Source organism: Dermacentor andersoni, chromosome 7 (genome assembly GCF_023375885.2).
Source record: "Dermacentor andersoni chromosome 7, qqDerAnde1_hic_scaffold, whole genome shotgun sequence".
Lineage (NCBI taxonomy): Eukaryota > Metazoa > Arthropoda > Arachnida > Ixodida > Ixodidae > Dermacentor > Dermacentor andersoni.
This window is the reverse complement of record NC_092820.1, coordinates 84,701,633-84,728,309: the sequence shown is the minus strand read 5'-3', so window position 1 is coordinate 84,728,309 and position 26,677 is coordinate 84,701,633. Positions and strand designations below refer to the sequence as shown.

The following is a 26,677-nucleotide window of genomic DNA, read 5'->3' as shown; positions in this document are numbered from 1 at the left end:
TTCGCGAAAGCGTTCGACAAAGTACCCCATAAACGCCTTCCACTCAAACTTTCACTGTTGAATCTTCACCCTGACATCATAAATTGGATCCGTGAATTTTTAAATAACCGCTCTCAGGCTGTTTTTGTGAACAATGCTACCTCTGCTTCCCTTCCAGTAACATCAGGCGTTCCGCAAGGGTCCGTCCTTGGCCCGCTTTTATTCCTTATATACATTAACGACCTACCAACTCATGTATCTTGTAATATCCGAATGTTTGCCGATGACTGTGTTATTTATCGCACTGTTGCCAACGCCTCTGATCAATTAACCCTTCAAAGTGATCTTAACCATGTCAAGCAATGATGCGATGATTGGCTCATGGAACTTAACCCTCACAAATGCAAAACCTTATCTTTCAACCGCCGCCACTTTCCACTTGTTTTTTCTTATGCGATTAGCAGCGTGCCGGTCGAAGCAGTTCAATCGTTTAAGTATCTGGGAGTCACTTTCTGCCATGACCTTTCTTGGGCTTTGCACGTCACTAAAATCATATCATCTGCAAATAAAACACTTGGATTTTTGCGACGTCATCTACATAACGCACCTAAGAACGTAAAATTGCTAGCTTATAAAACTCTCGTACGAACAAAATTGGAATATGCTTCACCAATTTGGAGCCCACGACAAGCTTATATTCATAATAATAATAATAATAATATTTGGGGTTTTACGTGCCAAAACCACTTTCTGATTATGAGGCACGCCGTAGTGGAGGACTCCGGAAATTTTGACCACCTGGGGTTCTTTAACGTGCACCTAAATCTAAGCACACGGGTGTTTTCGCATTTCGCCCCCATCGAAATGCGGCCGCCGTGAAGCTTATATTCAAGACGCCCTTGAGTCACTTCAAAACCGTGCCACTAGATTCAGTCATCGTTCGTATTCTTATGATGTGAGTGTGTCATCACTAAAATTAGAATCTAATTTACCCCTTCTTTCATGTCGCCGCCGTATCGCCAGTCTTTCTTTATTCTATAAACTTTTTCATAGCTCGATGGGCATCCCGCCATACATTGTTCCACCAACACGCATATCTAACCGCACTGGTCACCCTCTTCAAGTCGCGCGCCCACGTGCACGCACCGTTACCTTTTCTACGTCATTTTTTCCTCGTACAGCTGCTGACTGGAATGGCCTTCCGGGCGACACCACTGCCCTCCCTTGTCCATCTACCTTCATAGAAAGCGTCACCAATCACCTTTCACCATAGATTAACACATGGTTTCTCCTTATTCTGTGTAACCCACCCCTTATGTAATACCCCGTTACGGGGTCTTTAAGGAATAAAAATGAAATGAAATGAAATTGATGAAGAAAAATAACAGGCGGAAGCTTCACGTGACAATTGTGAAACCTAGTCACAAAAAATTGAGACGAATGACATGATGGTAAATAGGCCCTCACGTGATAGGCAAGCGGTAGCTTTCGTCAGCTCGCTTTCGTTGCGTCTGCTGAGGGGATTTTGGAATATGCGCCCATAGTCGGCGTGCCAAACGCCAATTCAGAAATAAGGAATTCAATAATGTGAAGCAGTCGAGCCTGTGTTATGTCACTTTGGTAACGCACCGAATTACCACTAGCTCGTCGCTTAAGAAAGCAGCAGACAGGCGCCAATGCTGCAGCGAACGACGGCGTCGGGTAATTAAGCGGCATTGCGCCCAACAACACGCAATTGCCACCTCAAAGACGACTGGATGTGTTTCAGGCGGTTTCAGTGAACCGAGGAAACATTTCGCCCTGAAAACGTGTGAAGACAACCAAGCCGCCCTTCCCACGGTGATTCGTCGAGTTTGATGCCATATTCTGGGAAACAATATGTCTTTCGCCCCTGCAAACAAGTGCAGGCGCAAAAACGAGCATCCAGGGTCCGCAGCGACTGCGTTTCTGTGTGAAAAAAATTCGCCCCATCTTGTGCCCTACGATGGATTGCCGAGCCGAGGACCCCAACCATATTTGAGGCCGTGCCGGCCCACTCTTAATGCAGACGAATTCAGTCTACGCTGCCATTCTGCTCATTGCCTTCTGCCTCTCAACAGAGCGGCGAGAAGTCAATCGGCACGTCTCAATAGCGTAAAGAAGTCGCAGCACACAATTTTACAAAATAGTGCACGTAAATCTCAAGGAAAGGCGACGACTTCGGCTTTTTGAGTGCAGTGCAGTGCTATTTATTTATTTCACAAGGAAAAACCCGTAGCAGAGCATTTTATTAAGCAAACACGCGACACATGCATATCCGTCGAAAGATCTCGATTCATCCTATATAGGTTTTAGACAGCGCAACAAAAATTATCAGGGCACTACGCACCGTTGTTTCAGGTACACAACAGCTGATTTGACGAAACAATAGACCACGCTCGGGCCGGCCTACTCTGGACAGGTTGCGAAGTGAGAACGCGCACTAACTGCGGTTGTAAGCGGAAGTGATGCTTTAAAAATTATACCGTCATGGGTCTGGCTCCCCACTCTTTCTCCACGTTTCAAGGCAACGCATTTCCAGTGAAGAATGACGCCAACGGTAGCGGGCACCAATGCGTTGCGCGTCCCACGCGCCTCCGTGCCTTCGACGGCTGGCGCCACTAAGCCAATAATCATTACCACGTACCAAAAAACACGAATTTCCGGAAACAATGTGGGCCTACTCCTACCCAAAAGGCACCACGCATAAGGCCTCGGCGGGCGGGAGGGGCGGCTTCAGAAGAGGTTGGCTTGCCGAGGCTGGCAGAATCACGTGGCGCTCCCTCCCTGGATTATTCCCTTCCTCTATGGTGTGGACGCTGCGACGAAAGCTAGGCGCGCCGGCACACTCTTTTGATATGGTCTACGCGAAAAACAGGGAATGCGCAGAGCGGCGCAGATATCGCAAGGAGCAGCCGGCACTGCGCCCGATCCGTCACTAGTCTCGTCATTTATTTATGGAGGTTCTGTGAATTTGCGTTGACCATGCCAATTTGGAAGCCACGTTCGGCCGCGTTTTCTTCACCAGCTGCATGTTTTCGAAACTTTGTTTTCTCGAAATTTATTCCCCCAGTGACGGATGCGAATGGTACGCATCCTCTGGAAGTATCAGAAAGGCATTTCGTTTCACTGGCTAAGGTTTTGTGTGCTTGCTCACATGACTTGCTTCCTACCCGCCATGAAGAGATATCTTGCTGTGTGGTTGCACTGCAGATGCGCTGCTGTATACTTCGCCTTGCACGAATGCGCGCCGACCTAGTGCGCATCTTTTTTTTAGTTTTTTATGTGCCAATCAAAAATACCATGAATGTGAACCATCGCGAGTTATAATTTTTTTTAGACATTAGACATCATTTATTTCATGATAAATTTGTACATCAACATAAGCAAACAACGGTTGGGCCCATAGCCAAGGCTAGTGTGGGCCCATGTGGTATACATGCGTTTGTGCTGCGGCGATCAGGACAGTGATGAACAAATGCGTATTGATTATACATAATAGTACAGGATTAGAAACAAGAGGAAAGAAAGAAAACATACATCAGTGCAACAATAGAATGGTATTACTGAAAAAATATCACCACAATGACAAAGCAACATTCTTAACTAATTTTTGAGAGATATAATCTTTTTATGGAAAATAAAAAGTTACTGGCACTCTTCACTTCTATTGGTAAGGTGTTCCATATCTTTGTACCATGATACCGAATTAGTCTTTGACTATATGTGTTTCGGGTAACTGGTAAACTGAAATTTATGTTATTAGCGTGTCTAGTATTTCGTGTAGGAATCACAAATAGACTAAACAATGAGTGATTGCGACATATTATGTTATTCCCTAAAATAGCAACTTTCATTTCGGAGGATAGGGTAAAGGGAAGTATTTTCAACCTGCAAAATAAATGACTGCTGGATTCGAATGGACTAGAAAATGTCATTATCCGCGCCGCTCTCTTTTGTAAGCACAAAATTGGATCCAAATATGTTTTAAATCTGGACGACCATGATTCGCAACAGTATGTCATATGACAATGAAAGAGAGAAAAGTAGATTATTTTCAGTACCGAAATATCGAAGCATGCCCTCGCCTTTAAGAGCCCATAACACGCTGACGCTAGCTTCGAACATACATTATCAATGTGTGGTTTCCAGTTTAAACTACCGTCTAGTGTCACGCCGAGATATTTAATTGTGTTCACCTGCTCCAGAATGCTATTATCAAGATATATTTGCAGAGGTGCACAGTTAACATGACTCTGCCTAGAATGAAAAATCATGTAGTGAGTTTTAGCTTTGTTGAGTGTAAGTTTATTTGCTCCAAACCATGATGAAACACAGATTAGTTCTTTATTAGCAATCTGTATTACTTCATGAAGTGTTTTGCCTGTAAACACTAGTGCAGTATCATTCGCGTACGTGACAGCTTTGGCAGATGTGAGAATTGAAGGAAAATCGTTGACATACAAATAAAATAAAATTGGTCCTAGGACAGACCCCTGTGGCACACTAGTTTTAACAAAAGAACACGAAGACGTAAAATTAGTAATTTTAACAAACTGCTGTCGGTCGGTTAAGTAACTAGAAAATAAGTTGAAAGTACTGGCACTGAAACCATAGTATTCAAGTTTCTTTAGTAGTATGGAATGAATAACTGTGTCGAAAGCCTTCTAGAGGTCTAGAAATATTACTAAGGCTAATTCATTATTATGGAGTGCTTCGTTTATATGCTGCGACAACTCTAGTACTGCTGAGGACGTAGAGCGACCGGTTCTGAAGCCATGCTGAGATTCATTTAAAATGTTGTCTGTGCTCAGGTACTCTTTCAATTGAATAGAAATAACCTTCTCAAACACGGTATTAATAACACTCAAAACAGAAATTGGTCGATAACTTCCAGGGTCATTATTATTACCACATTTATATATAGGAGATACTTTAGCAATCTTTAGAGTTTCAGGGTATCTACCCCGTGCGATATTAAGATTGAATATGGTTATAAGAACAGGGCAGAGGAGGTCAACGTTATCTTTTAGAACTCTGACAGTAATGCCATCGTGACCAGCCGCCTTGTTAGCATTCATATCGGTTAATATATTTTGTACTAGAGTATCTTCTGTTGGTTTAAGGCAAAACGTGCAGCATAATAACGGGTAATTAACATCACATGTCTGATGAGTTATACAGTCAGCTAGAAGTGACCCAACGTTGGTAAAGTATGTGTTAAACTCATCAACTTTTTCGGCATCAATTCGGTCAGGAGCAATGTGCCTTTTCACAGGTGCACTAATTACATTGTTAATAATGTCCCACATCTTTCTAGAATTACCCTGAGCCTTACGGATCAGTTGCGCGTTAAACTCTTTCTTCCTGTTACGAATGATTGCAACCACGAAATTGCGGGAGCTACGAAACTGCTGTAAATAGTACATATTATGTCTTTGCTGTTTCCATTTCTGATACCAAGTGTCTCTTTCCTTAATGGCGCTTAATATAGTCTTAGTCATCCATGGACACAACGGCTGCTCATACCTGTGATGCTTGGTTGTTGTGCATTCAGAGATGACACGGGAGAGGGTTTTCAGTAGCTTGTCACATTCGGTATTGTTGTCTGCAGTGAGTACGTCAGAGAAATTTATCTTCTTAATTTTATCACGAAGCAGCGAGTAATTTATTCGACCTGTGCGCGGATTTAGTTCATTCCTAGTAATGCTTCCATCATTAGGTATCAATGCGAAGACAGGAGAGTGATCTGTTATACTCGTATTGTATACACCTGCGAGAATATTATTATGAGTGCATAGAATATGGTCGATGATTGTGGCTGAGGTTGCTGTAATTCTTGTGGGTTGAGAGATTGTGTTCTTGTAATTGTATGATTGTAATAACAAAGAATAATCGGTATTTAGGTCTCCGTAAGTGTCTATGTTGAAGTCCCCGGTTACAACTACAGAGTTAAAGTTTCTATCGGTCAAACCGGAAAGAATGGTTTCCAGAACACTGTAAAACTGTTGTAAAATTGAACTGGGTGGTCGATAGACTACGCCTATGATCATGCCTGTAGTTATTGCGATAAAAAGGGATTCAATGTTACCATTACTTATAAGCAATTGAGGCATTTCGATGAGGGTTAGTTCTTGTCTAACATATAAGGCAACACCTCCGCCATATGATGAAGTCTGTCTTGGGTTAGATAGAAAATGATAACCGGAAATCGGAATGTGTTCGCTGTTTCTTAGCCATGTTTCCGAGAGCGCAATGATGTTGTAGGAACACTGATGTTGCGCTAAAAATGCGCACAATAAATCTTTGTTCCTATTCAGGCTTCTGATGTTGCAGTGAAGTATAGACATGCATGGTTTTGCATGAAATTCGGTGTTAACTTCAGTGATTGAATATGCCATAAGGACGAAAAGCAGCAGCTAGTTAGAGATATGAACACTAGACAACGTTGGCTAGGTCTTCTTCAGTTCTTATGTGCAGTACAGTGGAATTTTCAAGCTTCCTCATTAGGATCTTAGATTGTGACACCCAAGCGAACTTCCAGTTTTTATCCCGCTTCGTTTGTATGGCTTTGCCGAGCAAGATCTTGTACTCTGGACAAAGATGCTCATTGATGTACACAGGTTCGTTCTTTTGAAGACCAAGTGACGATGTCGTTAACCTGTTACGTTTAGCACTCTGCAGCAGACGGTCACGAACGTTCCTGGAAACAAACTTAACGACAATGTTAGGTCGTCCTTTGTCTTTTGTCGGAACCAGATGAACCACATCAATGTCCACCAGTCGAAGCTCCTCCTTCAGGCATGTGGCTATCTTCAGCATCATATCGGGTAAAGATTCTTCAGAAGATGCAGGGACGTTTTTGATTTATAAGTTGTTCCGACAGCTATACTGCTTTAGCTCTATCATTTTCTTCCTCATGGTCTTTACTTGACTGTTTAATTCCTTTATATCTCGACTGTGGTCGGACTGTTTCTCCTTTTCCTCAGCAAGTTCGCTGCACACACCTTTCACATCTGCTCTGAGTTGCTCAAATATGGTGTTCATGTGGGTCATAGAATCTTTGAGTCCTTCCATATCGGTAGATGATTTCTTGTTATCATCAGCTATACCTTTTATGTCTGCTCTGATGGTTGTAGTGATGTGTTCAAGGCGCAAAGTAACATCAACTAGAGCCTTAGCCAGTTCTTTAACAGTCGACGGTGGTTTGTCAGCAAGTGTCTGTCCAAGGCTTTTTAAATGATTATCACCCATATTTAACGATAAACAGCAGAAACAGAGCGATCCAGGAGCCTAAGAATAATATCAAGCAGAAAAAACAGCTGTAGAACGTACCTTCAGAAAGCAGTAGAAAAGGCTTAGTTTCGAGCTGTTGCTTGTAGCTGCCTGGATCGCTCTGAATTGTGGCCGATGAAGGTCGGGCACGTCATTTTAAGCGGTAGCCAGTTGCGCAGAAAGGGCTGAAGTCTTGATATGCGCATGGAGGTGGTGTTTGTGAGAATGTTGCGCAGCAGTCGCTGAATTGATTCTGCAGCCAGAAGCGGCACCATTGGTGCTCGTAGTTCTTTTTTATTATATACAAGCGCTCTAGTATTTTGCTGCATTCAACAGGTATACAGTTATCTTGAACAGCGTATTGCGCGCCAGCAGCGTAAGGAGGTTTGAAGTTCCCACATGTGCGCGCTATTTGTTCGCTACAATGGAGTTCGCGCTGTTTCCTTAACAAAAAGCGCACTCTTCTGTGTTATTCCATCATTCCAAAGGAAACCTTTATCTTGGTGTGCATTGGCATTCTGAATGTTCCGCCTTGCTTTAATTGTTCTGCAGCCTGAAGCGATACCAGTTGTGCAAGTGGTTTTAGTTACATTAAAGTACTCTCCAGCATATTACTGTGCTTTCAACTGCAATATAACTGTGTTTAACGGCGTATAGTGTGCCAGATTTGTGTTACCACTTCTGCGCACTGTTGCCGGGCTGTAGCGCTGTTTTGTTTACAAACGTTTGTCTATTTATGGCGCAAAGGCAACTTTGGGCATGGAGTGCCATTGCTCATGATATTTTTCCCATCATAAGATGATGTATAAGACATCTTTTCCAAGTGTCCCAAATATTCGCAGATATGCCGAGCAGCAGGGGATGCTGGTACCCGTTGTGTCACTGGTGGGTACCCAGCCGCACTGGGAATCGAACCTCGCCCCATCCGCATGTGAGGGCGATGCTTAATTCACTAACTCACTGCTGTGGTAAGAAAAGCAATGCCAGTATAGTGAAAGTTCGTTGCAGATTGGTGGATAACATTTACGCTATACTGGGTCATTTCTAAGAAGGAGTATTATTTGTATGAACAACATTCATGGATAGCCTTGAGGCACCAAATTTCAACCTTAAGAACCTGTAGAACATCTTGAATCTATTTTTGATATTACAACGTATCTAGGTACAAGCTCATGAGTAGCTTCCTTACTACTATATTTAGCATTGTTTTTCCCTGCTCTTGGTACAGGGTACTATTTGGTATTAACCCAGACCATGGGAGCAAGGCTAAGACAAAAGCAAGTAAAGTGAACCAAAAAATCCTCAGTTTGACAAAATGTCATGAAGGCTGAATAGAACGTTTAGGAATGTAGCCCAAATCTTGACTGCATTTTCCTGAAGCGGAAGTATTCAATGCATGCAATGGACCATAGCAGTTGTCCTTCATACTACTAGATCAAGTGAATTTGACATGTTAAAGGTGCTTGTTAAATTCTAGCTTTATAGGTACACAAAAGAGGCAAACACCTAAACGCATTTTCTGAGCAGCTTTTGTAGCCCTGTGCCCGAGTAGCTTCTGCTGGAGGTGCAATTTCTGCATTTTTCAGGAGTTCTGTGCGATTACACAATGTTGCAAATACAACCTAGCCCAAAACTATTTTTGCAGGTCAATGTGGATATGAATACACCTCTACCCAAAGAGTGGGAAATGTTGGCTTAAAGGAACATAGAATCCAGGAGGGATAAACTAAGTAAGCCTAGCCATTGCGTTCGTCGACATTCTCCATATGGCTTTTATACAGTTAGATCCGTGAGGGGTGCATTGATTACTTTGTCATCTGGATAGCTTTCCTAGCTTCATTATTTTTTATCAGTTATTGTGAAATTTTATTTAACATGGTCTTGTTTGCTTCAAATCCATCTACTTCTGTTTTCGTTCCACACATGAGAAATAGACAGTAGTTGATGTTATAGTTACCTGAGTATGCTGCGTTACTTCTTCTGTAGGCGAAATGTTTTGTCCATTTCACGCAAAGTAAATGTTGCATGGTTTTGCAACTAGGCTGCAGATGAGGCATGTGTCAAATATCTATTCTGACGGTGCCCCATATTTAGTACCCCCATGAAAAAGTGGCAAAATTGCAATTAGCAATGCGTCAGGCATAGAGACACTGTCTCTGCAATGCAATTTATTGTATGCGCACAGCAGGCATGAGAGAACTGGCATCGCAGAGGTTTTGAAATAAAACTAAATAGTGAATACATTAGTGACTTGAATGTTTCTGATGACACTGCCTTTTTATTTTAATCACGATATTACTTCAAGGGATTATCGAGAAAAAAAAAGGGAAGCAGTAGGCTGGGCCTAACAATTTGCTGTAAGAAAACGAAATGTTCAAATGGTAGAGAAGATAACAGAACATCTATTAAGCATAGAACGTGAAGCAATAAAACTGCTAAATAAATGCATTTACTTCGGCCAGGCAGCTACCATTAACGAAGAGTCAAATAATTTAGCTAATAAATGGGTGGGAAGCATTTCGTGTGCCCCAAGCTTAGTCCCCCTTAAAACAAGTGATAAAATCGCAATTGGCAAAGGTGTCACGCATAGAAAACCTGCCTCTGAAATGCTCTTTCTCGCAGGAAGCATCAGAGGACTGGAATCGCAAAGGTCTTCAAATGAATGTTAATAGTGGATTGTTTAGTGATTTGCAATTTTGTGATGACACTGCCGTATTGATTGAATCACAAGAAAACTCCAGAGGATGATGGAAAAACAAGAAAAATTGAAGCAGTAGGGTGGGCCTAACAATTATTTGGAAGAAAACCTAATGTTCTCCTGGTAGAGAACCAAACGTCAGTTAACCATACGTCTGGAACAATAGAACTGGGAAATATGTACAATTAGTTTGACCATGCTGTTACGATCCACCCAGCCCATAAAAGTGAAATAAATAAGCAGCTAAGAATTGGGTGGAATACATTTTGCCAGTATTCAGAGCAGCAGCTTACCATTATCTGTAAGGACGAAAACTTGCAAAAGCTACATCTTACCACTACTCACCTATAAAGCACAAGTCAGAAGATAATGATTGCGGTTGAGATAAATTAAAGATTAACACGATAGGGCCGGATGAGAATGAATTTAACTATGAAACAAATGCTAGCAATCACATAATTGCTGAAAACAAGAAAAAATATATGCATGGGCAATGCATTAAGCGTAAAAAAAAGAAGCGGATCAACACTTAGGGTGAAGTTGCGGATTCGAAGCAAGAGCAAGTGTTGTAATGGTGATGAAAACGACATGGGGAATTGAAATTATTAAATCTAGGGGCTTGTAGTTGGTGCAGCTGGTAGGTAACAGGTAATGGCAGGAAAAAGGGAGATGCCTTCTTTCAGAGTGGATATATTTGGACTGATGACAGGGGCAAAGCGCAGATTGAGGAACTCAGACAACTGTCTGTTTGTAACCAATTCCTTCTTCTGCATAAAATTGTCGTGAGCGAAGGTCAATGTCTGAAATCACTCTGCTTTCACAATGCTGTATTGTGCTGCGGCCGCTCATTATGTTATAACGGCCTGAGTAGTGTAACTCTATAGCCTGAATGTCACTTGATAAGTAGTGTTATAAGGTTTCTCCATGAAGCACACTATTCTGTTGTCTTAGGCTCAATTGTCTTTTCTCGAAGATTTTTGAAGACAAGCAAATTCAAGATGGATCAATATATTGGAAAGCGATTATATAAATTTTTTTTCTTTTGTCTGGAATGGAAATATGCCAAATACAAGATCCACATTTGTGGAGAACTTCAATAAATAGTTAGCAGTATTGGCCTTTCCTACTGCAATGTCTTCCTGTAAATCATATTTACGCTTCGCATTTTACAGCCGTGGTCTAACCTATGAATGGAGTTTTTAGGCTTTCTCTGGATGCTACAGGTATAGTAGAAAAGTGGCAGCGTTCTTACTGTGTGAATCTGATTGAATGAACTCTACAGCATCAAATAGCGTGCCCATTGAACATCGAGAATATATATTCTACAAGTTACAAATTACCTAAGTTGACAAATCTGCATTGCTTCCTCTACAGTAGTGTGGGTAGACAGCAACCTACGTAAAATATCTTATAGTCTTCATTTTGCTGAAAAGGTTAGACCATCAGACAAATCTGGGTGTGCACATTTCACAGGCCACGTCATATATTATGGCGTAAAGGTTAGAAAGTCAAAAAGTGTTCCTATGCATGTTTCACAGTGCACTCAATATATTACAGTAGGCTACAAAACGACAAAACCTTGCTGCCGAACTTTTACATGCCACTGTATATTACACCGCTTAAAGGCAAGAAAACACAAAATCAATGCAGCGTGCATTTTACAGACTGTGGTTTATTTTATTGAAAAAGACTGGAGTGAAAAAAGAGTAGCTAGATTTTTTCTACGCGATATCATATATACACGGCATGCATGCCGTATACTTGCAATACGGATCATAGTGTTTTTTATTGTGACGGTTTGGCAGCATCAGCTGTCGGTGCTTTCACTGTAAAGCCTACGGCGAATTTCTTATAGTGCACGCGAAGGTGAAAGCCTTGTAAAGCCTGCTGTAATTCACCTCAATCCACTTTAATCTATCTTAATACACATGAATTCACCTTATCCGACCTTAATCCTCCTTAATGAAATCAGTACCGAATCAATAAATTTTGCTAATCATTATTCATCGCTTATACACTGCTGGACATGCTTTTCTTCGCTTCTGGCCTTGCTTGTGGCATGTAATATTTTCTGTACCTCACAATTTGACCTTGAATCATAGCGATCTAAGGCTTTCGTCTTAAAAATGTTTGCGTACCAGTGCATGATCCGGCACTTAGTTGGAGCCTTACTTAGCGTGCGTTCAGTGTGTTGTATTTCATTCAGGTTGGCAGTCTACTGTGTGCGGGGCACTGTTGAGATCAGTAGTTCATAACGAAAGACATCGTTTTTCTTGCGCCATGGTGCGATACGGTGTCGCTCGGAAGCTTTTGAACTCGGTGCTAATGTGAATGGGCGCTTATATGAATGAAATGTTCACTGGTCAAGCGGCGAGTGTTCTGTTGCGAAATCGACTCTAACACACGCTTTTTTTATACCAACAGCGTTTCTAGAACATTGGTACTATTTGCTGGGTCTTCACGCTTGCTCTTATGGGCATTGGCTGTGCATTTGCTGACTGAATCAGCGTGTCAGAATTGCGTCATATGAGCGGTTAAATGAACCTTTGTCTGGCGGCTTGAAGTGACATCAATCTTCACCTGTAGCAGTGTTCAGAACATAATGATCTATGTCTAAAGTAGGTCGGCTTACCTTATGAGATGGTTTAGCTCCTCATAATGAGATATCCCCTCATCATCTGCTAGCCCCTGTTACGTTTCGCCTCCGACGTGCGGTATAGCCGGCGCGGATGCAACGGACGCCGGGGCTTCGTTCACAGCGGCGGACATTTTGGTCAGTTAAGCGCTGTTCCAACGCCTCCTGCTAAGCGCGTCCAGGCATGTTTCAATGCCACGTGTCTTAGTGTGTGTGTGCATGTTGGTACCCACGCTTGTCAAAGCGCGGCAGCCGGGGAGAGGAGCTCCCTAACTATGAAGCGAGGAGGTCTGACCGGCGCCGGCCCGGCGGATACGTCACTTCTTGTCACTACGTGTATGTGTGCCGCCGTCACGTGCGCCTCTTCCGAGCAATTCCTTCTTGCCCTCGACTCCGAGAGTATAAAAGCAGCTGCCCCCGGACGCCAAGAGAGAAGCTTCCATTTATTTGTTTCCCCACTTCGGTCGACCTCACCGGCCGCTCTCTCGCGATGCTAGAATAAACAAGTTGTTCTGTTAGCAGTCGACTCATCCTTTGCCAGGACCTTCGGATGCTTCCAGCTGTGCCCCAGGCCGCTAGGCCAACGCTACCCTTGGGGCTTGCGACCCATTTGCAACAACTGGTTGCCAGCGGTGAGATCGCGACAACGGAGGCCAGCAGCGGAGATATGCGGTCGACTGTATGCTGAGCAGCACAGCGACCATCCGGGAGCAGTGCAACGAGCCCTGTGTGATGACTGGTTGCCTGCAGCGGAACGACTGCACTGAATTCTTGGCTGCGAGGTTTGGTGAGTGCGGGACTTTCTTCTTCTGGGTTTCGCCAGGCTTTTGTTAGTGTCAGAAAAAGAGCTGGTAATTGTGGTTGTCGTTGCTGCAGGGTTAGTTTGCGACAAGACAATAGTAGGCAGTAGAGAAAGCAGCATTCAGAGCAGCCATGGATTGGAAGTCGTTGCGCATAACGAAATTTTTGGAGCTTGCAAGAGAGTTGGGTCTGGATGTCTCAGACAAACTCAGAAAACCGGAACTGCTAAGGGCTATTCTTGAGTTAGAAGCTGAGGATGACGAGCTGTCGGAATGCCTTGAGACCATTGAGGAGAGGGAGACGGCAAAAAGACAGGAGCGCGAGCGTAAAGAGCAAAAAGAGAAAGAGGAGCGCGAACGTAAAGAGCAAAAAGAGAAAGAGGAGCGCGAACGCAAAGAGCAAAAAGAGAACGAGAAAGAGGAGCGCGACCGTCAACACGCTTTGGAAATGAAGCGTATCGAGGTGGAGATTGAACGCGCTCGTAATGGAAGTCAGGCACACGGTGCAGGAGAACTAGTTTCGTTCAAAATAACGGACCTGATGCGGCCGTTTAAGCTTGGAGAGGACATTGGTTTGTTCCTAGTTTGAGCGAACGTGCGAGAAGCAGGGGTTCTCTCGGGAAACGTGGCCACAGCGCTTGCTCACTTTATTACCCGGCGAGGCGGCCGACGTAGTCGCTCGCTTGAAGAGAGAGGAGGCAGAGGATTTCGACCAAGTGAAATCGAGTCTGCTAAAAAAGTACAGGCTGTCAGCGGAGGCGTTCCGTCGGAAGTTTCGGGAAAATGAGAAAGGCAGAAGTGAGTCATATACAGAGTTTGCCTACAGGCTTATGTCAAACGTGCAGGAGTGGCTCAGAGAAGAGAAAGCGTTTGGTGACCACGAGAAAGTTCTGCAGTGTTTCGGGCTGGAACACTTTTATGGTCGGTTACCTGAGAACGTGCGGTACAGGCTCTTGGATAGGCCAGACGTTAGTACGGTGGCTAAAGCCGCCGAGCTAGCCGAGGAGTTTGTGACGCGTCGGGCTCGCGGAGCTAAAGACGGTCAAAAGGGTGAATTTGGCTCCAAGCTTTAGAGGCCGAAGTTCACGCCCATGAGAGCAAGGGGGGACACACGTAGTGTGCATGCGAGTGAAAGCAGTCCGACCGAACGTAAGGAGACGGCGGCAGCCGAAGCCGAACGCAGAAAGCGGTTCGAGACGAGGCAAGCGCACGTGTGTTATACGTGCCAGAAGCCGGGTCACTTTTCGGCGCAGTGTCCAGAAACAAAAACAAAAGTCGTGTTTTTGTCGTTATGCAGCACTGACGAGAACATGAAGCTTCACGAGCCTTACATGCGAGACCTCCTCGTGAATGGGAAAGAGTGCCGAGTGCTTCGTGATTCCACAGCTACAATGGATGTAGTTCACCCCACTTACGTAGAACCCGATATATTCATGGGCGAGCGCGCATGGATCAAGCAAGCCGTGGAAGCTCATAGCATGTGTCTGCCCGTAGCAAAAGTGCTTATCGAAGGACCTTTCGGAGCACTTGAGACGGAGGCCGCAGGGTCATCTATGCTGCCCCCCCCCCCAGTACCCGTACCTATTTTCGAACAGGTCCGATCACCTCCTGTGCGAGAAGGGGCTTTTGTTTGGTGAGGCTAGCGTTCAGGCCTTAACCAGATCGAGAGTTCGGGAGCTCGCTGCAAAGGTGGTAGTTGCAGGGCCGACTTTGTCGAACAATGAGAAAGGGTCGGAGGCGCAGCAAGCTGATATTCAGAGCACGCCCGAACTGAATAAAATTGAGCCTGTAGCGTTGAAGGCACCAGATACTGGAGAGGAAATGCCCGACACGGGAAAGTTAGAAGAGCTATCTGCAGATTTGCTCATCGCGCCTACGTCAGATGGACTTAATAGGTTGCTGAAAGTCAGCCGGTCGGCTTTGACAGCCGAGCAAAAAAAGGATGGCAGCCTAGAAAACATGCGCTGCAATGTCAAGGAAGGTATCGCCAAGAAAAATGCTCGTTTTCTGGAAAGAGGGTGGGTCCTGTACCGGAAGTATCTAGACCGCAGGGGAGTGGAGTTCGATCAGCTGATCGTGGCTCAGTGCTACCGTCAGGATCTGTTGCGCTTGTCGCGTGTTGGTTCGTGGTCCGGACACCTAGGAATTAAGAAGACTAAGTACCGTCTCTTGAAAAAGTACTGTTGGCGAGGGTGTTTTCTTGACGCAGAACACTTTGTGAGGACATGTGACACCTGTCAGCGGGTGGGCAAACCAGGGGACAAATCGAGGGCGCCGTTGAAGTTGGTACCTATCATTACGGAGCCTTTTAGACGGCTCGTTATTGATACAGTGGGACCTCTGCCGGTAACAACCACGGGGTACAGACACATTTTGACTGTGATCTGCCCAGAGACATTGTTCCCTGAAGCGGTGCCGCTTAAAGAACTCAGCTCAGTTGAAATAGTCAATGCACTACTGTCCATATTTACGCGAGTTGGTTTTCCTGCGGAAATCCAGTCAGATCAGGGCACAGTGTTTACTTGCGCTTTGACGACAGCCTTTTTCGAAAGGTGTGGGGTAAAGCAGTTACACAGGTCAATGTACCACCCACAGTCGAATTCCGTTGAGAAGCTCCACTCCGTCATGAAGCGCGTGTTGAGAGCATTGTGTTTTGAACAACAAACTGACTGGGAGCTGTGTCTGCCTGCGGTGGTGCTTGCATTAAGGACCGCGCCGCATGCGGCTACGTGGTTTTCGCCAGCTGAGCTGGTGTACGGTCGCTCGCTGCGGTCTCCGCTTCGCATGCTTCGAGACTCATGGGAAGGCAGGGGCGACGACCCAGTCGTGGTGGAGTACGTGCTTAGGCTCCTCGAACGCTTAAGAAGGGCGCAGGAGTTGTCAGGGGAAGCAATGGCAAAGGCCCAGCAGAGGGCCAAGGCTTATTATGATCGGACAGTCAGGGCCCGTCGTATTGAGGTGGGCGATGAGGGAATGATATTGCGCACATCGCTAAAAAACAAACTCGACGTGCAGTGGGAGGACCCAGCACGGGTTGTTCAAAAACTGTCGGACGTTAACTAGGTGGTGAGTCTGCCAGGAAAACGGAAAGCACAGCAAGTTTACCACTGTAATCAGCTCAAACCCTATAGACAACGGGAAGCAGTGGTGTATATGATGGTAAACGTTCCCGAAGAGCTTCCGGTCGAGCTTCCGGGACTAGGCTCAGTGACGAACAGGGAAGACACCGATCAAGTCATTAGTGACTTGTCCTGCTCAGGCGCTACGTAAGACCATTCGTCTGCGAGTGGTAGGCAGTTGTCCTCCTGTCGCTTTTTTGTCTGTATTGTAGAATGGCTTGGGTGAGCTCTCCCGTAAAGGCCGTTCCTCGGTCGGTGATGAGGACTTCTGGGGCGCCATGTCCTATCAGGATGTTCTCGACGAATACTTTCGCCCCTTCTGCTGCCCTTTCGGCAGAGCTTTCGTTTCAGCGAAGCGGGTGGGCCACTCCATCTCCACGACGATCCATATGTTTCCAGATGTTAACATCCGAAATCCAAACTAGTCCCGACAAATACATCCTGATCTGCTAAAACTGTCAGAAAGGTGGCTCGATCGGCTGTAGTAATCCCGCCAGCCTCGTTGGCGGTGCCTTGCCTCACTGGCAGTCACGGCAAGCCTTGGCGTAATAGGCGACGTCGGCGGTCAGACGCGGCCTCTGATACTTCGGTTCTTACAAATGTTTGGGAAAACCCTAACTGCCTCTTTGTTGCGCAGGGCGTGCAAGACTTCTGACCGGAGCGCTTCAGGCACAACGAGGAGGTAGTTTGCATGGGCTGGGGAAAACTTCTTCACCAGGCCATCATATGGCATGAAGAATGAAGAGAATCTTCGCCTGAATATCCTCGTGACAAAGTTGGTCTTGCCTTCCAAGTACTCAGCAAGGCTTCTTAGCTCGGGGTCCGCTCACTGCTGCTCGGCAAAGTAATCTGCGCTTATTATTGCTAAAAAGGCGTCGTTGTCTTTGCCATGTTTGGGCATCGGGTCGACGGAAGCGCGAGAAAGGCAGTCGGTATCATAATGTTTTTGTCCGGACTTGTAAACTACAGGGATGTCATATTCCTGCAGTCTGAGGCTCCACCGTGCCAGGTGTCCTGAAGGGTCATTTAAGGTCACTGGCCAATACAGAGTGTGATGGTTCCTTACGACTTTGTGCAACCTGTGTATAGGTAAGGGCGAAATTTGGATGTAGGCCATATTATGGCTAGACATACCTTTTCGGTTGTCGATTAATATACCTCCACTTTTGAGACCTACCGTCTAGCGTAAGCTATCCCCCGTTCAAGTCCATCTTTTCCCCGGACCGGGACGGCACCGAGGCGTAGGCCACTGGCGTCAGTGTGAATTTCCGTATAGGCGTATTCGTCGAAGTGCGTAAGTACCAGTGGCGACTCCATGCGTCGTTTCAGTTCTTAAAATCCGTCGCCCTGCGGCGTTTCCCACTCGAACTCGACATCATAGGTCGCGGGATCGAATCCCGGCCACGGCGGCCACATTTCATCATCATCATCATCATCATCAGCCTGATTACGCCCACTGCAGGGCAAAGGCCTCTCCCATACTTCTCCAACTACCCCGGTCATGTACTAATTGTGGCCATGTTGACCCTCCAAACTTCCTAATCTCATCTGCCCACCTAACTTTCTGTCGCCCCCTGCTACGCTTCCCTTCCCTCGGAATCCAGTCCGTAACCCTTAATGACCATCGGTTATCTTCCCTCCTCATTACATGTCCTGCCCATGCCCATTTCTTTTTCTTGATTTCAACTAAGATGTCATTAACGCGCGTTAGTGTCCTCACCCAATCTGCTCTTTTCTTATCCCTTAACGTTACACCTATCATTCTTCTTTCCATAGCTCGTTGCGTCGTCCTCAATTTAAGTAGAACCCTTTTCGTAAGCCTCCAGGTTTCTGCCCCGTACGTGAGTACTGGTAAGACACAGCTGTTATACACTTTTCTCTTGAGGGATAATGGCAACCTGCTGTTCATGATCTGCGAATGCCTGCCAAACGCACCCCAGCCCATTCTTATTCTTCTGATTATTTCACTCTCATAATCTGGATCAGCAGTCACTACCTGTCCTAAGTAGATGTATTCTCTTACGACTTCCAGTGCCTCGCTACCTATCGTAAACTGCTGTTCCCTTCCGAGACTGTTAAACATTACTTTAGTTTTCTGCAGATTCATTTTTAGTCCCACCCTTCTGCTCTGCCTCTCCAGATCAGTGAGCATGCATTGCAGTTGGTCCCCTGAGTTACTAAGCAAGGCAATATCATCAGCGAAGCGCAAGTTACTAAGGTATTCTCCATTTACTCTTATCCCCAATTCTTCCCAATCCAGGTCTCTGAATACCTCCTGTAAACACGCTGTGAATAGGATTGGAGAGATCGTATCTCCCTGCCTGACGCCTTTCTTTATTGGGATTTTGTTGCTTTCTTTATGGAGGAGTACAGTGGCTGTGGAGCCGCTATAGATATCTTTCAGTATTTTTACATACGGCTCGTCTACACCCTGATTCCGCAATGCCTCCATGACTGCTGAGGTTTCGACTGAATCAAACGCTTTCTCGTAATCAATGAAAGCTATATATAATGGTTGGTTATATTCCGCACATTTCTCTATCACCTGATTGATAGTGTGAATATGATCTATTGTTGAGTAGCCTTTACGGAATCCTGCCTGGTCCTTTGGTTGACGGAAGTCTAAGGTGTTCCGGATTCTATTTGCAATTACCTTAGTAAATACTTTGTAGGCAACGGACAGTAAGCTGATTGGTCTATAATTTTTCAAGTCTTTGGCGTCGCCTTTCTTATGGATTAGGATTATGTTAGCGTTCTTCCAAGATTCCGGTACGCCCGAGGTCTTGAGGCATTGTGTATACAGGGTGGCCAGTTTTTCTAGAACAATCTGCCCACCATCCTTCAGCAAATCTGCTGTTACCTGATCCTCCCCAGCTGCCTTCCCCCTTTGCATAGCTCCCAAGGCTTTCTTTACTTCTTCCGGCGTTACTTCTGGGATATCGAATTCCTCTAGATTATTCTCTCTTCCATTATCATCGTGGGTACCACTCGTACTGTATAAATCTCTATAGAACTCCTCAGCGACTTGAACTATCTCATCCATATTAGTAATGATATTGCCGGCTTTGTCTCTTAACGCATACATCTGATTCTTGCCAATTCCTAGTTTCTTCTTCACTGCTTTTAGGCTTCCTCCGTTCCTGAGAGCTTGTTCAATTCTATCCATGTTATACTTCCTTATGTCCGCTGTCTTACGCTTGTTGATTAACTTCGAAAGTTCTGCCAGTTCTATTCTAGCTGTAGGGTTAGAGGCTTTCATACATTGGCGTTTCTTGATCAGATCTTTCGTCTCCTGCGATAGCTTACTGGTATCCTGTCTAACGGAGTTACAGCCGACTTCTATTGCACACTCCTTAATGATGCCCACAAGATTGTCGTTCATTGCTTCAACACTAAGGTCCTCTTCGTGACTTAAAGCCGAATACCTGTTCTGTAGCTTGATCTGGAATTCCTCTATTTTCCCTCTTAGCGCTAACTCATTGATCGGCTTCTTATGTACCAGTTTCCTCCGTTCCCTCCTCAGGTCTAGGCTAATTCGAGTTCTTACCATCCTGTGGTCACTGCAGCGCACCTTACCGAGCACGTCCACATCTTGTATGATGCCAGGGTTAGCGCAGAGTATGAAATCTATTTCATTTCTAGTATCGCCGTTCGGGCTCCTCCATGTCCACTTTCGGTTATTCCGCTTGCGGAAGAAGGTATTCATTATCCTCATATTATTCTGTTCTGCAAACTCTACTAATAACTCCCCCCTGCTATTCCTAGTGCCTATGCCATATTCCCCCACTGCCTTGTCTCCAGCATGCTTCTTGCCTACCTTGGCATTGAAATCGCCCATCAGTATAGTGTATTTTGTTTGCACTCTACCCATCGCCGATTCCACGTCTTCATAGAAGCTTTCGACTTCCTGGTCATCATGACTGGATGTAGGGCCACATTTCGATGGCGGCGAAATGCGAAAACACCCGTGTACTTAGATTTAGGTGCACGTTAAAGAACCCCACGTGGTCGAAATTTCCGGAGCCCTCCACTACAGCGTGCCTCATAATCAGAAAGTGGTTTTGTCACGTAAAACCCCATAATTTTTAACTCGACATCACATTTGGTTAGATTTGTCAGGGGTGCAGCGATGGGTGAAAAGTCCTTGACAGAACGCTTTTAGTAGGCGCACATACATACCAAGGAATCTACGCACTACCTTCCTGTCGACGGGCCGCTGTAACTTTGCGATGGAAGCTGCCTTCTGCGAGTCGGGGCGTGCTTAAGATTTGCTGATGACGTGTCCGAGGAACAGCAGCCCTTCGTACGGAAAGTGATGCTTTTCTGATTTCAAATTGAGTCCGTAAGACTTGATTGTGGTAAGTACTGTTTTAAGGCGTCTCATGTGCCGGTCAAAACGTGCGGAAACAACGACGACGTCCTCTAAATAGACAAGGTGGGTCTACCACTTCGACCCTCCTCACACCGGGTCCGTGACGCGCTGGAACATTGCAGGCGCCGAGCACAGTCTGAATGGCATGACCTTGAACTCGTAGAGGCTGTCTGGCGTGTTGAAGGCAGTCTCTTTGCGATCCCGCTAGTCAACTTCTATTTGCCAATAGCTAGTCTTGAAATCCATCAACCAGAAGTATTCATCGTTGCAGTGCCGATACAATGCGTCGTCTATCCATGGAAGGGGGTACACGCCTTTCTTCGTAATCGTGTTTAATCGACGGTAATCGACGCAGAAACGCAGGGTTCCATCCTTTTTCTTTACCGAGACTAAAGAACAGGCCCACGGGCTTTTGCATGGCTGGATGATGCCGTCGCGAAACAATTCATGGACTTGTTGCCTGATAGCCTCACGTCCTTGCGTCGAAACTCGGTATGGGCTTTGGCCGTGTGGTCGAGCACACCTTCGGTTATTTGCGACCCTTTGGAACTGGCGTTTCTCGAATCCTTGATGACATCGAAAAGCAGTCTTTATGTCATCGGAGAAGACCTTTGTGCTGTTCCTGCTTACTATGTCGAAGCCTCATTCGGGAACTATGGTCGTCGAGGTAGATGTCGCAAAATCCGAGAGGACAAACGCATTGCTGGTTTCCACAATTTCCTCGGTATATGCGATCGTCGAGCCCTTGTTGATGTGCTTGAGCTCCTGGATGAAGTTTGTAAGCGACACTTTCGTTTTTCCTCGATGTAGTCGAGCGATCCCTCTTGCGACGCAAATTTCAAGGTCGAGCAGCAGACTTTGGTCACTATCGATGATGCCTTCTACGTCTGCAGGTGTTTCGGTGCCCACGGAAGTGATGGTGCTTGACCGAGGCTCGATGCTGACGTGAATTTCGAGCACACTCATGGCGGGGTGACTACGAGAGCTCTCCGGCGCTATCGCTTTATCTTCGGATAGCGTTATCGACTTAAACTTCAGTTCGATGACAGCGCGGTGTTGGTTCAGGAAGTGCATGCCGATAGTTACGTCTCGTGAACACTGTTGGAGGATAACAAAGGTGTCAAGGTAGGTGCGGTCATTAACTGTAATTATGGCCGTGCAGATTTCAATCGGTGTTATCAGGTGTCCTCGAGCTGTCCATATTTGCGGGCCTTCCCATGCAGTCTTAACTTTCTTCAACTGGATGCCGAGGGGTCCACTTATCACAGAGTAGTCGGCTCCTGTTTCCGCTGAGGGAGTGACTGCGTGGCCATCGAAAAGTACATCGAGGTCGGTGGTTCTTTGTCTTGCGTTGTAGTTAGGTCTTGGCGTCGGATCATGGTTGCGTTGTGTTTACGTGTGGATGTAACGTCGCGTCGTTGCGTAGAGGTACTGGGGTCGATAGCCGGCACATCTGCCCGATGTCATGTAGCAGTGACGGCAAAGAACACAGTAGCAATACTGTGAATAACAAAATTAACTTTTATCGTGCGAACCTATGCCCACAAAAACAGGCTACACCTAAAGTGCAGCATCAGTGACGAACGTAGTCGGCGATCATCTAACATCTCATCAGCGGGGCAAGTGCGTCGGCTTTTACACATCAATCATCGAGGATTCCCGAGTAATCGTTGGCACCCGCGTGTCTTCCAGAAAATTCTGCACCATTCGCGTCACGCATACATGAAATCAGATTACACAAGGTTCGGTGACAACGGACAGCGGATAGAACCATCCATAACTTTCTAGAAACGTTCGATACATGCAGGCGCATCGTACGATGTGCTAGGCGCAGAACGCGTCCTGACATATGTTAGGCGGTGAAACGTGGTCATCCGATAAAGGTAAACAAGTACGCGTGTCAATATCTCCGAAGTAAAGCAAGTATATTTCTATAAATACGTCACGCTTAGTAAGGTGTTCAGTTAAGGTTCTACTTGTGGTTATTAGAATGGTGCTAATAAGAGGAACACGCAAAAATTAAACACCCAGAAGAAACCAAATCACAGGTAAGAAACCTGCTCCCTGTAACCACGTGCATTCTTGCATACCTCCCAATATTTAGCGGTTACATGTGGAAGTTCCTTCGGTCCAGCAGGCGCAAATGCTTCTGTGCCTTCGCCTTTGGATGCATTCATGAGTGTGAGGTGACTCCCGAACACTGGTCCCTTGATCCGGTACTGCTTTCCCGAGCACCGGGGCCACTTTTTCCGGGGCGTCATGATACACAGCCCTCCGATTGGATCGTGGGGTGGGACGTAAGGGAGAAGTTATGCCACACTGGGCGCAAAGCAGCCACTAGTTTCGTTTTCTAATTCTGTGTCACCTTCCCTGGAAGCATGAGAGGGCCACGAGAGGCAAGGTAAATGAGCGACCATCTGTTTGTGTCCTCAGCGCTCCAACGTACGACATTCACACGCTTTGCCAGCTTGCTTGGCTTGCTGAATGTCTCTGCTTTTAGCCGTTGCGGTAGTCGTAGGCAATCGGTGCATCAGATCGTGTGCGTCCGAACCACCGCTTACGAGGTTCGGCAACGGAAAACACTATATATAGTCGGTGACAACCTATGAATTACAATAACATCCCCAATCGCAAAAACGCAGTGCACCTGCTCTTCACCTCTGTAAGAGAGCTGAACCAGCTGGATCCAGTTACAGCTGAATGATTTGGGTCTATAGACTCTATTTGTTCCAAGCTCTAATATTACCTTTTGCTGAGCAGTGGCATCAGGATGCCTTATAAAATGTGCCTAGACTTTCAGGTTTCATCCTGAAAGTAGAAAGACAAAGACTGCTTTGTACCAAGAAAGCAGTTCGTTCAAATACACGAAACAACTGGACATCAGGTAAATTAACGATCTAATTGGCTGATACAAATTTTTTTTACATTTACAGTTACATGTAGCCTTGTAATTCCTAGGTTTCCACTGACTATGGTGTCTGCGAACACGTCTTGCCTCAAGTGAACGAACATCGCGTGACGCGGCGCAGCACCCATTTTTGTCCACCATCAGGAGAAGCGTACGGTGAGTGCTCTCTATGTGCTTAAGTATAGTGTTGTATTTTATGTGGTAGCGCTCCAAGCAATAAACTTGTTAACTGCCATGGACGTCTCGTGTTTCTGAAAGAAAGAGAGAGCGCTGTGTTCATAGAGCAGAAACGAACCAGCTCTTCCGGCTTGGTGCTCGCCCCTACACTGTCACTATCGGCGGACACCATCGTGTCGTGAAGACCCCTTTTGGAGAGATTTACCAAACACCACGCGAGGAAACAAAGTGAGCCCACACATGTGACGAAAGTTTGATTACTATTTTGTTTGCGGTAATGAAATAAATATACAATTTCTTACCGTTGTAATGTCAACCTCTTGCTTTTTTTCTTGTTTTTTATCTTGTTCATTCCCTTGAGAGTGCGTTTGTGGACTGTCCTCAGGGCTGGGTTCAATTTCTGTGGCCAACGCTGTTAGCAGCATCGCCGTGACGACAACCGGAAGGCTTCCCATTGCCATCATCTCCCTTCTGGAAGCACAAATTTCTGCGTCTTAGTCGACCATTTATATAGGCTGCTGGGCTGATGTTGACGTCTCTGCTACTTGTCTTTCGTGATCGAGTAGCTAAAAGGCTGTCTGGCTTTCTTTTGTTTTGCAATTTATTATAGCATCGAATAACTTGCTAAGCTCGGCGCTCGTCTGTCTTGACGCATCAGCTTACTCGTGACGGTCAAATGACTTCATCCCCGCCTTCATTTTAACGTATGCGTCTTATACACTGCCGAGCGGTTCCCTGGTATATTTCGAAGTTTAACGCGCCTGCTTTCAACTTAGCATAGACTTCTACAATAATTCCTGGGTCATTTCTACTACCAAGTGTTGCTTGAGAAATGCACTTTGACTTTAGTGCACTTGAGGAGACGGCGATAGCTCTTACGTAAGAATTATCGGCTCTGCGTCAGTTGAAGCGCGGCGCTAGCTTTCCCGAATCCCTTGAATGGGGTTAGAAAATCAAATGAAGAAACCTAGTAATATATGCAGATGTCTATTGTAGAGCGGCATACCTCAACTTTCACTCACTTTATATGGCTAGTCAATAAACGGGGCCTTTCATGGGTGCTAGCTTATTTTCGTATCCTTACAAAATAAAGAAGGCCTTTACAAAAAGGAGCGCGTTTTTGCACATTTAGGCAAAAAACGCACCAGACGCATGCGCCAAAATTATCTCAAGCATCAGATAACGTATAATGAGCGCTATTCAAGCTAGTTTAGCGTAGTACTGTTACAGACTTAAGGCATTCATTAGGCCTTGCTTCCACTTTCTGAAACCCTGTGCCTCAATAAATATATTTTTGTAGTAATTAGCCTTCTTGTGGGCGCAGTGATATTAATTCTGGGAGCACTCTTTGAAACCAAAAAAAATGATTGGAGTTTGTGATCTTTTCTTTACAAGCCACTAGGCAATGGTAAATAAAATCACTATCAAGTTTGCTAGCACCCGTGTTATGTATGCGCAGTGAAGCGTAACAGTAACAGCTCAAGGGGCCCTTAAACGCTTTGCTACCTAACCAAGTGCGTATATTTGACTCTCGCCCTTATAATAAGCACGTGGCCATACAATATGTAACACATTTTCTCATGAAGAAGCCAGGTATTGTCGCGAAAGTTCTTAACCTTTTAAATGGTGAGCATCGCTCGTATTACGAGATAAGCATTCAACTCTACATATTGAGGCTCATTACGTCAAAAACGCCGGAATAAAGTTGGCAAAGATGTATCATTATGTTCACCTCTTCGCGGAACTAATTGCTCCGTATATTCTAACACATGCCTTTGACATACATATCTGGCATTACCCCGATATTTTGGGTCAACTCCTTGATTCATTCTCCGTTGTGGTATTTGGGCCATAGTACAGCAATTTTCATCATAATCAATGCGCAATGCAACACACACACACAAACACACACACACACACATTTCTATATATACCCAACCCGATGCGTATCGGTGAGACACTTCGCTTTTGGTAAAATAAAGTGCTCAGCATAGCGCTCATAAAGACGTCGCTACGTCTTTCTTTTACATGCGTAAATCCAGTAGCAGGGCAACAAGCCATGGTACGATCAAACGACATAGAAAAGCGACAGCAGACGATAGCCATGGTCGTCTTACGATTGCCTGGAGATGCTTATTCTAAACACCGGACTAACATCAGTCCTGGGTGATATGACGTCACTCACGTCTTTCACTGGCTTCGTGCGATGTTCTTCCTATCTTTCCATTCTATCACTTGAGAAATCATTCATAAGCGTTTCTGGACTCAGTGCAACAATTTTCTTCCAGCCGGCGACAGTTCTGCGGTGCTTTGCGCCCGCGGCGCTGTAGTACGGTGAACAGTATGACATGAAAAGTCCGCTACAGTGGCCTGGTATTGCGAAGTGAACAATTTGAAGCGTGCGCGACAATACGCGTGGTCCCTAAAACGCGTGGTATAAGCAGTATCAGTATTTGCGTCTCTCGAATTAGGTCGTCTATTGTGCTCTCCCGGCAGTACACAGTTTCATCTCTTAATTCAGCGCGTTTAGATGAAGCTACGACATGTGTGAGTAATTAGCAGTCTAACATAATATCGTACAGATTGCACTCAAGTGCTGAACAAACTTCACATCAAGGTCATGGTGCTTGCAGCATTCGGCTGACAACTCAATTTTTTTTTTAGGTGTAACTTCTATATTTACGTGCAGCCACAGC

General features: G+C 45.4%; 1 long non-coding RNA gene across 1 annotated transcript in view; it reads right to left on the bottom strand.

The window, feature by feature from the left end:
* LOC140219451 (uncharacterized) overlaps positions 1-24,468 on the bottom strand; it is a 99,775-nt gene extending 75,307 nt beyond the window's left edge. Inside the window, exon 1 of the long non-coding RNA XR_011895720.1 lies at positions 24,284-24,468. This is a non-coding gene — a long non-coding RNA (uncharacterized lncRNA). The remainder of the gene's footprint in view (positions 1-24,283) is intronic.
* Positions 24,469-26,677: the final 2,209 nt, after the last annotated feature.